The sequence below is a fragment of the Cryptomeria japonica genome, chromosome 11, assembly GCF_030272615.1.
Source record: "Cryptomeria japonica chromosome 11, Sugi_1.0, whole genome shotgun sequence".
NCBI classification, from domain to species: domain Eukaryota; kingdom Viridiplantae; phylum Streptophyta; class Pinopsida; order Cupressales; family Cupressaceae; genus Cryptomeria; species Cryptomeria japonica.
The window spans coordinates 656,433,057-656,445,360 of NC_081415.1; positions in this window are offsets into that span (position 1 = coordinate 656,433,057).

Here is a 12,304-nt window from a genome sequence, read left to right on the forward strand (position 1 = left end):
GTTCTAAAAAAAAAAGACACTAAGCTCCTCCCTGCAATAAAATGTCAGAAATCCTGCAAAATACCACCACAGTAGTTAGAAAAATAGAGGATTTTGTGGACTTCAACAAGTCTAAAATTTAATTTTCGGTTACAATTTTTGTTTCTGTCTTCGATGCGCTACATAATAGACTGTATGCGCTACGATATACCCTTGATGCACTAAAACTAAGTATCAACGCGCTACACTATTTGCTGAATGCGCTACTCTGTACGTCGAAGGCACTACTCTGGTTTTCTTTTGCATTAAGACCCACAGGAAAGCTGGTGATTTGATGCGCTAATGTATAAACCTCACGCGCTGGATTAGGGACTGTATGTGCTGAATAGTGGACCAAATGCGCTACGCTATTTACTGGATACGCTAAACGGTGAACTGAGCGCGCTGCTCTGGTTTTCTTCCGCGCTGAAACCTATAGGAAAATATTAGAGGGAGTCATGCGCTAAGGAAAGGTCTTCACGCACTAGAGTATAGACCTCACGTGCTAAACAGTAAGCGGGATGCGCTAGACTGTTAACCAGATGCGCTAGGGAATGTTTCCCACATGCTGATTTCTGTTTCCCGCGGACCTACAAAAGTGATTAGTTTCAAAAATCAATTTGATATTTGGGGTCGGGCCCCACGGTGGGCGCCAGACATGTATGCGGAAAAAGTGGGCAGATAAAACTCAATATGTGAAAATATTGTTAGAAACTAGTCCACACACACACAGAGGACTTCTTGGTGCAAGCTATGGAGTAACGTAGTATTACTCAGCTTCCCAAGGTGGGTCCCATGGTTCTTTATCTCACAATGTCCCTCAAACCAATGTTTTTGCTCTCAGATCACTGAGCAAAATGGTTTAGGGATGGCAAATGCAAGAACGAGGGATGTCTTGATAGATTTTAGAATGAAAGGTGTGTTAAGTTATGTATGATTCTAGAAATGCAATAAACTAGATGATAAGATGACAAGGTTAGTATGAGTACTATCCTAACCTGATATATTTAGTCTATGATTGAGCTAAATGATAAAGAAATTATTCTAAACATGCATATTTAGTCTAATTCCTGATTTAAAAGAGGCTAAAATGATGAGCATAAAAATGATATGAAAGCTTGAATGTATTTGAGCATAAGTGTGATACTACAAGTTTGAAGGATTATCCATAAAAATGGAGGAATGAGAGCTCTATTTATAGCAAGAATAGGGCAATGGATGGTCAAGATTGAATGGTTTAATCAAGGGTTGAGTTTGAAAGTTGGGGATCCATGTTTGCAATTTGCACCAATGAAATGGTGACAAGTGTCAACATAGGGTTGGGTTGAGAGAAGAGGTTAGAGACATTAAATGCCTGAGAAGACCTCATGGTTATCTAGAGGGTAAGGGTCAAGTCTAAATTAAGATTACCCATTGGATTAAGAGTTAATCCAAGGATAAACCTTTGTGCAAATGATTAAGAGATAATCATGGTCAAAGCATTAAAGGCCTGATGAGATCCTTGGGTTGGGTGAAGGTTGAGTTAAAACAAATTCTTTAACCATGTAGGAGGGTTTGAGTTAACCATTAATGGTTATTGGAGACTTTGGGGGATTAAGTGGTTGAAGGTTGAAAGCCTTTAATGGTTATCAAAGACTTTGAGGAATTAAGTGGTTGAAGGTTGAAAGCCTTTAATGGTTATCAAAGACTTTGAGGTTTTGAGAAGTGACTTCCCTTTGCTTAGGGATGTGACAAAGTTTAGAGGAGGGGTTAGGTTAATTAGAAGCGATTAGAAGATTCTAGAAGGGATTTAGAAAGGGGTTTGGGTTTTTGCAAGTGGATGGAGGGATAATAGGATTTAATTGAAATAAAGAATTTCATTTATTTTGGTTGCAATTAAATAAATTAGATTTATTCAATTCAGGATAACTATTTAATTAAATTTGAATTTAATTAAAAGTGGATAGGGGGGATTTAATTGAATAAAATGATTTATTCAATAAATGGGTATAGTGAATTTTATTTAAATAAATTGAGTAATTTACTTAATAAAATAGAAGAATGTGGATAATTTAATTAAATTAGATTTAATCAAATAGAGAAATGAACATAAAATATTCATTTAGGAATATGGTCATTTTTATACGTCTACAGTTATATAAGCCAAGGTGAACATAAGATTTCATAATATTGTGAAATTTGTCTTAATCTTATGAGTTGAGACAACTAACATGATAAATATTAAACGACCTAGGAAATAAGAAGTAGATGTGATAAGACAAGATCACATGGCACCTAAAATGTCTAGAAATATTCATGGGACCTAAGTAAACTTAAGTAACATTTATGAAGAGGATAAAGATGATGAACTAAACACCCCTTTCAGACCAACATGCCCTTGAGTGCAACTTAGAGAAAATGTACACATGCAAATAATACAAAGATGGGTCTTGAATACTAGACCATATTAGGCACCTATGTACAAATGCAATATAATCTCTCACAATTAAAGAAAAGGATAAAATCGAGTGGAAAAAAACTCCTCCCCAAAAGAGAATAAAATACAAAATTATCTCAATGTAGATTCACATGGAAAAACTCTATGCAAGGAAAAAGCACCCCCCATAATATAGTAGGAAAATAGATACCATGCAACCCCCCCTCAATGTATAGTCTCTTGGAATGATGGTAGATGCTCAATATTAAATTTTGAAGATGATCCAATCTCACCAAACAACATTACTCCCCTTAGGAAGAATCAAAGCCAAGATGGTATGCAGGATGTGTTTTAATTCCTAAAAGGGAGATGAGGGAAGATCTATGAAATGTGATATCCTTGAAGTATTCTCAAGTTTCTCCATGTCAATATTGAAGACTACCGCCTCAAAATAAGGCATTCTAGATCACACTGATGAAGACGATACTTCAAGACCTCTTAGAAACTAATGTAGAGAATCATCCAAATAAAAAGATACATCCTCTCAAGATAAAGAGTCATCCTAATTTTGTTCAAAAGTATCCACACTCGTATCAAACTATGAGGAATGGTCATGTTGAGAATGAACAGGTGGGTCATGGTGTTCCCTCACAACAATGGAAGAAGGATGATCTCCATAAAAGAGAAGATGAATGTGATCAATAGTGTCTCTCAAATTTTAAATATAGTACTTCTCAAATAAAACTATAATATATGTCAAGTGATCATCCCATGTAGTAATATTTGGAAGACAATAAAGGTCGTTTTGTTCTAAATCACAAGAAGCCAAAACTATGGAAACACAAGAATCATAAAAAGGAATAGTGGATAAAATACCAACACGTCTCTATATAACCTCAAAAGATGAATGAACTCCAAGATTCAAATGACCATATTATACTTCCTCAAAAGTGTCTACGCTAGATGCCATAGTGTGTACATCATCCAAAGAAACAATAGGAGAAAAATGTGAGAAGGTGCAGATTTGAAATCGGCGATCAACCTCCCCAATTATAATTATATCTGTTATGCAAATCCAAAATGATGATAGAATTTGGTGTGAACTTAACATTATTTCTTGCTCCACCATGTGTGATCTAATATATAGAAAGGATATTGGTTGACAGCCAAATCACACAAAGAGAATCATTAAATACTTTTTCATCCTTGTTAATAGATCCATTTTCATAAACATGCATATATGTGTTGTTAACCATCATGAAATATGGTGACGAAGAAGACTCAAATAGGGAATCCTAATTAGAAGAAATAATTAATGGCTAACAACATCTCTAGGAATTAAACAACATTATATATGTGTTATTAGCCATAAACAAGTTTATGCATGCAAATAAGGAATTAAACCTATTTTCAACAATTACATTAGGAAGGAGAATGGGTTCAATTTTCTCAATCTCAAATTTGATTGAAAAGGAATAAAACAAGGTGAATTCAGTACTCATTGATTTGGTTAAATATTAGCTACAAAAATGATGTGAATTGAATAAAAGAACTAGGGTTGATTGAATAAAAGAACTAGGGTTGATGATGCAAAATTGACAAAGATCAAGATATGCAAATATATATATATATATATATATATATATATATATATATATATATATATATATATATATATATTTAAATAATAAAAACATAAATAATGTTTTACCTACTTAAAAAAATTGTTGATTTTACAAAGTGCAATAATGACGATCATATGACTAGGGAGATTTTTTCTCCATTATGGGTCAAATGCTCCAAATTTAAAGATTTTAAAATTGATCTATGGGCATTTTAAGAATGGTGTAAAGGTTGGTTTTGGCCCAAAGTACTCCAAAATTAAAATTACTTTCTAGAGCTAGTAATAACCTCCCAACTTCAAGCTATCATATATCTTGCCTCAAGTATCCAATTTTGATAGAACATAGATACCATATAGTAAGATTTGATATAGAATGCTCTATAACATGCATAATTAGATGAAGATTATAGTCACCTAAGATCTAGATAGTTCATGAAAGCACAAGAGAGATTAACTTTTAATGGATGGAAAATTATGGTTTCACAAGTTAAGCCTTGTAAAGTATAAAATGACCTAACTTTTCAAACAAAATATTAAAGGAAGGCAGAACTCAATTGATCTCATGCAAGAAGATTGAATCTAGATCAAGTTATTTATCCTTTGTCTAGTTAAAATTGATTTGAACGTATTTGAATGCTAAATCTAGGGTGAATGATGAATAATTCACATGAAACAAAAGAAACAACAAGCTAGAGATGAGATACAGAGGCACAAAGAAAAGTGTAAACAAGATAATTAGAGAAACACCTATGATAGCAATTTCGGCCTAGAAATTCGAGGCAATGTGGCAATTTATGTCTCAATCCTTAATGTCTGATGCAAACAAACTAGAATCTTTTAGAATCAAGATGTCACTTAGAATATATTCCCAGAAGCTCATAAAAAGTTCTTGGCATCATGGCAATTTTGGTCTTGGTACTCTAATTTTTGCCTCTACAAAAGTCAACTATGATCATAGTTGTCTCCTCTTCTAGAATCTCTGTTTGTGGCTCCTAGATTTTTCAGCTACATGTATGCAGAAAAATGTGTGTCTAAACTATTGAAAAGATAAACTAAGCAATTAACAGACACATATTTCAACCACACTCAAGACTGGGACGTTTAAGAAGAAAGAAAACTAGATATGTAAACAAAATAAAACTAATTACAGTGAAAACTGTATCTTCCTCTTTCGATATGATTGTCCCTTGATTTAATATGTGCTTTCTATATGGTACATACGTGTTTGTGCTCCATGATAGTGAATGCAAGGTGAAAACTAAGCTAAGACGGTATGCAAAATATTATGCTAAATGGATGTTATTATGCAAAAAGATAAGTGAGAATTTATACATTATGAGGGTATGAAAATGAAAGGATGGATTGTGAAGGAAAATAAGGGGTTTAAATAGTCTTGAATGAGAGATGGAGAGGAATGAGCATGAGACACATGTCCCTGAGAAGGGAAAATATCATGAATGAGAATGACATGTGTCCTTAAGAAGGACATGTGTCATTGGAAGGAATGACATGTGTATGTGAGGACACATGTCCATTTGGGAGTATTGTTACAAGTGTGGTTTTCATTGCACAAAAAGATCAGCCTGTTAATGCCCGATACAACCACTAGACTTATAGAATCCATAGGATGTGGTTAAGCTATGTCACTATTACAAGTTGGGGTTGTCGTTGCACCAAAAGATCAACCTATCAATGCTCGATACAACCACTAGACTTATAGAATCCACAGAAGGCTGTTAAACCATGTCGCGAATCCCCGTGAGGGATGCTGGCCCACTGCCAACAATCCCCCCTCCTAGCATCACTCGTTGTGACCTATGTGATTTGAACCTATGACCAAGCTCTGATACCACTTGTTATAAGCTAGGGTTGTCGTTGCACCAAAAGATCGACCTGTCAATGCCCGATACAACCACTAGACTTATAGAATCCATGGGAGGCTGTTAAACCATGTCACGAATCCCCGCGAGGGACGCTGGCCCACTGCCAACAATCACAAACCTGAGAATTGTTGCATAGCATAAGGAGACCAAGGGTGCACACCTTGCAACATTCCCCCCCCCCCCTTGATGCAAGGGAGGGGTTTGAACCCATGACCAATTTCTAATACCACTTGTTACAAGTCAGTTGTCGTTGCACCAAAAGATCGACCTGTGAATGCCCGATACAACCACTAAACTTATATAATCCATAGGATGCGATTAAACCATGTCACAAACTCAAGTGCTACACTGCATAGCATAAGGAGACCAAGGGCACACACCTTGCAACAAGTATGACACCCAAATTGGAAGGTTCTATTTGAAAAAAGATTGTAAAACCATGATATTCCCATGTTTGAGGAAATTTGGGATATTTTCCTAAATTTTAGGAAATTTTCCCCAAATTCACAGACATTTCCCAAATTTTAGGAAATTTGGGATATTTTAGGGAATTTAAGATATTTTTGGAATGTGCACACATATGGTGAGGGTTAAGGATAAGGTTGACTAAACTATTTGGTTAATTAGATGGGTTAGGCTAAAGGAAGGGTTAGATAAGGGGTTTAAATAGGCTAAGATGGGAGAAGAAGAGGCATGAAGATGAGACACATGTCCTTGATAAGGGCAAGTGTCATGGATGAGAATGACATGTGTCCTTAAGAAGGACATGTGTCATTGGAAGGAATGGCATGTGTCCCTCAGGACACATGTCCATTTGGGAGTAAGACACACAAATTGGAAGGTTCTATTCCAAAAGAGATTACAAAACAATAATATTCCCATGTTGTAGGATATTTAGGATATTTTCCCAAATTTTAGGAAATTTCTTCCAAATTCAAAGACATTTCCCAAATTTTAGGAAATTTGAGATATTTTGGGAATGTCCACACATATGGTGAGGGTAAGGGATAAGGTTAACTAAAACCCTTGGTTAATTAGGCAGGTTGGGCTAGAGGAAGGGTTAAATGGGGGTTACAATTAGGAGACATGTGGAGAAATAGAATTGATTAATTTAATTAATTAATTCTATGAGAGGATTTAAGAAGAAAAAGTCAACATGAATTAAATAATCAAATTGGATTTGATTTATTTAATAGAAGAAAAGGGTCAAATTTAATTTATTTATTTATTTATGGTTGTCAAATAATTAATTAAAAGGGGACTATAGCGTAATTAATAAGATTAATTAGCTAGAGGGAAGGAACACTAACTAATTAATTAATATGTAAGTGATTAATTAAAGGTGCACGTGATAGCTAAATTCAATTAATTAAATTAGTCAAATTTAGGTGTCTACACTACACACAAAAAGTAGGGAAATGATGTTGTTGATAAGGGTTTTCCTAAGTCAAACCCCTGGTTTGGGATTAACCCTTGAATTGAATTAAATCTATAAATGGGAATGTTGAAGTAAATGTTGAATGTTATACCTCAAATCTACTACAATTGAAAATGTATGATGATGTAAAGCTCTTTAGATTTGATCACAAGTGTTGATTTAATAACATGAGTTGACATGGCATGAAAATGAATGACCTAATCAAAAACACAAGATTGCATGAAGATTGATGTAGATTTGTTGCTCCATGATGTTGAAATGCTTCAAGGATATGGTGGGATGAAATTGTGCCTTGAATGCTTGATGTTTGATATTGAGAGGTAACAAATGCTTATGATATGAGTGGATGTCTTAGAGTGTTAGATGAAAATGAATTAGAAGAACTCTCTTCTATAGAGTTCCCAAGGTAATTTATTGATTAGGCCGACCTCCAACAATCAAATTGAGATACCAAGAACCAAAATCACCAAGGAGGGGAAGTGTACCAACCCAACCCATTTAAATTGGATTTTTTTTAGAAGGACCATGATGCCCTAGGCACCATGGTCCACCAAAAATAGGGCAAACCAGTGGGAGATCAAGGTGCATAGCTTGAGGCACAAGCTTAGTTCTTTGTGGGAATAGATGACATCACATTTCAGATAAAAGGGTCGACAATGGACCAGGGAGAGAGCTAAGATAGGACACACTAAAGTAGGAGCACAAAAGGTGGTGCAAAATTTTGTAAGGTTATAATTTATGCTACATCTATCCCCCACTTTAGCGAGAGTATGAGCCTACACACATACTCATGGAAAAGTAGCAGAAAGACAAATAAAGATGAGCAATTGAGAGCAAGATCACAAAGAGATAAGCCATCACTAAATTCGAGGGAACAAGCCCCCAAGCTTAGGATCTTAACTCATACAATCATATGCAAGGACACACAGGACAAAAATGATAAAAGACACAAACAAAAAGACAAAAGACACAAAGGAGTTAATATTAAAAATAAAGGCTCTATGTCGACTAGTCGAAGAGACCTCAATAGTTAAAAAGTCTCAACCGCTAATATCATTCTCAAAATGCTATTGTAAGAGCACAAGTTCTCACATGGAAAGATAAATAGTATGTATCAAGTGATGAACCATGTTCCAACAACTAGAAAGGTATGTTATGCTTATGGGTTCATGGGGGAGAGAAAATGGAAAGCATGGATTCTATAGGCTAGCAACTTATGTTATTCTAGGTGATCCATGAGAGGAAAAATAAAGAGGTAAAATGTATTCCATGGGCTAGTAAGTTGTGTTATGATAGGTGATCCATAAAAGTATAGATTCTCATAGGACAAAAAGTCATGTTATGTTGTGTGATCAATGTATGAAGGAAGAGTCGAGTAGAAAATTGTGTTACTTGAGTTCCACTCATTTTTAAAATGAAACACAATGAGGGTTGAAAGGTATAGAAACTTGTGTTATGCTAGTCAACCTACATGAAATAAGTGTAAAAAGGAATAATTGAAAGGTCTAGCAAGTTGCATTTTTCTAGTCAACTCATCTTGCTAAAATGTCATCTAGTTTTAGGAGTTAAGCATCTCCTCTAATACTTTGGTTTGTTTTTTAGCATGCAACAACCTATATAAGAAATATGATAAAATAATGTCTAGTTTTAGGAATGAAACATCTCATCTAAGACATTGATCTGGTTTCGAGCATGTACATTTTATCTGAGATGCGTAATAGGGATAACCAAACAAATCATGTTGTTTGTAAGGAAAACCATGTTAAACACACCATAGGACTAAGAGAGAGGGTAACTCAGTCCAGACCTCAATAGTGCTTAATTTTTTATCTTCAAACTTTAAAACACAACCTTATAATCACAACAATAATAAATCATGAAAGCATAAAGTGCAACAAACACATAAACACCAGATTTACATGGAAAAACCAAGCAATGAAAAACCATGGTAAGAATCAAAATCACATTATGAGTATAATTTATTACAATATTGACTCCAAAATAATTTCTCCTAAGAGGACTTGTAGAAATAAGGGGCACAACCTTATGGCAATATACAAACGACTTGCAGAGCTTAAACACATTGTCTCAGGGCAAGATACAAAAAGTTGCCAAAAGACTCACTATCTTCCGACAAAGAAATGAGTAGCTAAATTGAAAGAAATAAGATCTCTTGATCAGGAAATTTTCCTTGAACCACTATGTCAAGCAACTAAGATCATTGCTAACATATCTAAATTCAATCTCTATCTCAAAACTCTGTCATACAAAAGATATTATCATCAAATATCTTCACAACTAACTTTCGCACAACCTCGATATCATCTCTACTTGCAAACCACCAATATATATTTTTTTTCAATTCACACTCTTTCCATACCATCAACCATACATCCACACTCCTTTATATATAAGATTAATCATTAAAACCCTTAACTAGGTTGGCCATAGATAGAATGAACAATATTACATAAATTTAGTCGCTTGGACCAATAACAACCATTGTGGTCCACTCCAAGAGATAAAGAGGACCCAAAAACATCACAACACATCCCTTTCAAATGATTCCAATGAATCAAACATGTTAATATATCTTCCAAAGTCAGCATCAAAAGAAACATGTAGATAAATATTAAAGCATGTTAACTAGTCAACCCAAAAACAAATCTCCAATGCAAATTTCACAATTAGGATGTACACACACCATGGTGAGACCCAAAAAACTAACCAAAATCATCCTCCAAATAAAAATCAGATCGAAAGAATATGATCAAAGTAGGATACAACAGTATAGTCAACTGAAAACCACACCAGCTGACAACACAAAACTTAGAACATCATAAATCAACTTGCCAATAAAATCATCACCTTAAAATTGATCCAGAACACTACACAAACCACATGAACATATCCTCCAAGCCACAACACTTGAATCCACATATCTAGAAGCCGCCAAGAATTCTTCTATACCTGTTTTGATAGATAACCTTATGGTTAGAAACAACAACAACAAATACTTCCAACAAAACAATAGAGAACCTACAAATTTAATTATGCAATATACATAGAACATAGACATTATACTCAAAACCATAATGCATAATCTTTACATATTGGAGGAATGAAAGGTATTCTTCCACTGGGAGATTAAAATGTCTTTTCACTAGAGGATTGCAAGGCATTCTTCCACTAAGAGATTAAAAACTCTTTTGGCATAAATATTGTTTCGTACATATTGAAACCTCTACTATATCATACTTCTGGAAACACTTCAACATCTCCACAATACCAAAACACAAATAAAAATTTTTACATATTAAAACTTCCATTACACTATTCTTTCAATATCTTCACCAAACAACTCAACAATACTAGAACGCTCACATAGTGACATTAATGATAAAACAAGACAAGTTCACGTCTATGACAACACATGATAGGATGACATTAATGTACATGTGTACCACCAATAACAAAGATAGCTAAAATAAACTTGTATATCTCTCCCCCTTTGACATCAAGGACAAAGGGCACAAATTTTAATAGTTTTTCTTCCGGTTGAAACTCTTTCTCCCAATGAATACACCACATCAGACAATAACCTAAAATATCACAAGATACTACAATACTCCCCCTGACAAGGATGTGAAAGTTTGTAGAAATCCTTATCCTTATCTTCTCCATTGAGGACAACAACAACATCAATCTAGGAAGCAAAAACAAATCCCAAACAACTCCCCTTGGATAGATGGACCAATACTTATGCTATTTTTGTCATTTGTATTTTTATCAACTCATATTTCTTATTTCTTCTTGAATATTTTGGAATCATTCTAGTATCATTGTCTTTATTAATTTCTTCCTTTGTCATATCTACATTATTAGAATTACCTTTCATACCTACTCCAACACAACAGCTTCTAGGAGCCCAATATTCTTGTAATGTCAACTTCTCCATCCATACGTATGATTAATCCTCTATAGACTTTTGGATCCTAATCGATGATGAGGTAGACACTAGACTCTCTACCATGTTGAAAACATCTTCAACATCCAAACCACGAGGGGGGTTGTAAGATCTTCATTTTGTTCTCCCCCTTAAACAATACATATTGTCTAGTTACTGGAAGAAGAATCAACACCACTAGAGGGTGTGGACCCTTACTCACTTTTGTCTTCCACTTTTCCTTTTGATTTCTTCACATATGTCATATGTCATATTCATCTTCTCCTTTTCTTTGTTAGCATCAATCCTCTTTATCGGACCAACAGACATCCCATTCCTTCTTTTGCAAAATTTAGCAATGTGTCCAATTTTACTACAGTTGTAACAAGTCTGACCCTGTTTTGGACCATTTCCATTTCTTCTAACATTTCTATCTCTTTTGATACTTTGACTCCTTTTTCCAACACTTTTATACTCAACAACCTTATGACCAAAATTGTTACAAGTATAACAATGCTCATTGAAAGACTGAACTTTCCTACCATTTAAATTTCACATCATCCTACTTTTGCACTCATTACCCTTATGACCAACTTTTTACAATTATAATACTAACCATTAAACATGTATGATTTGATTCGATGTTTTCATTCACTAGCTTTATGTCCAAGCTTATTGCATGAAAAATACTTGCCTTGAAAGTTGATGAGTACCTAGTTTGAGTAGGAGGGGCAAGAGACCTCCTGAAATGCTTTCTTGTTCTAGATCTGAGGGGGACCATTTTGGTTAGGGTTCCTTAATTCATCCATGACATTTTCTCTACTAGCTTATTTAGCTTGTTCATGAACTCCCATTTGTCTTTTGACACATTCTTGTCTACCGAGTTAGGTATTGGTTCCATTGTTTGGCTTTCCTCTATTAGATTCAATTTTTTTCTACTATATTTGAACAAATTTTGTCTTTAGAGGAATTCATCTCT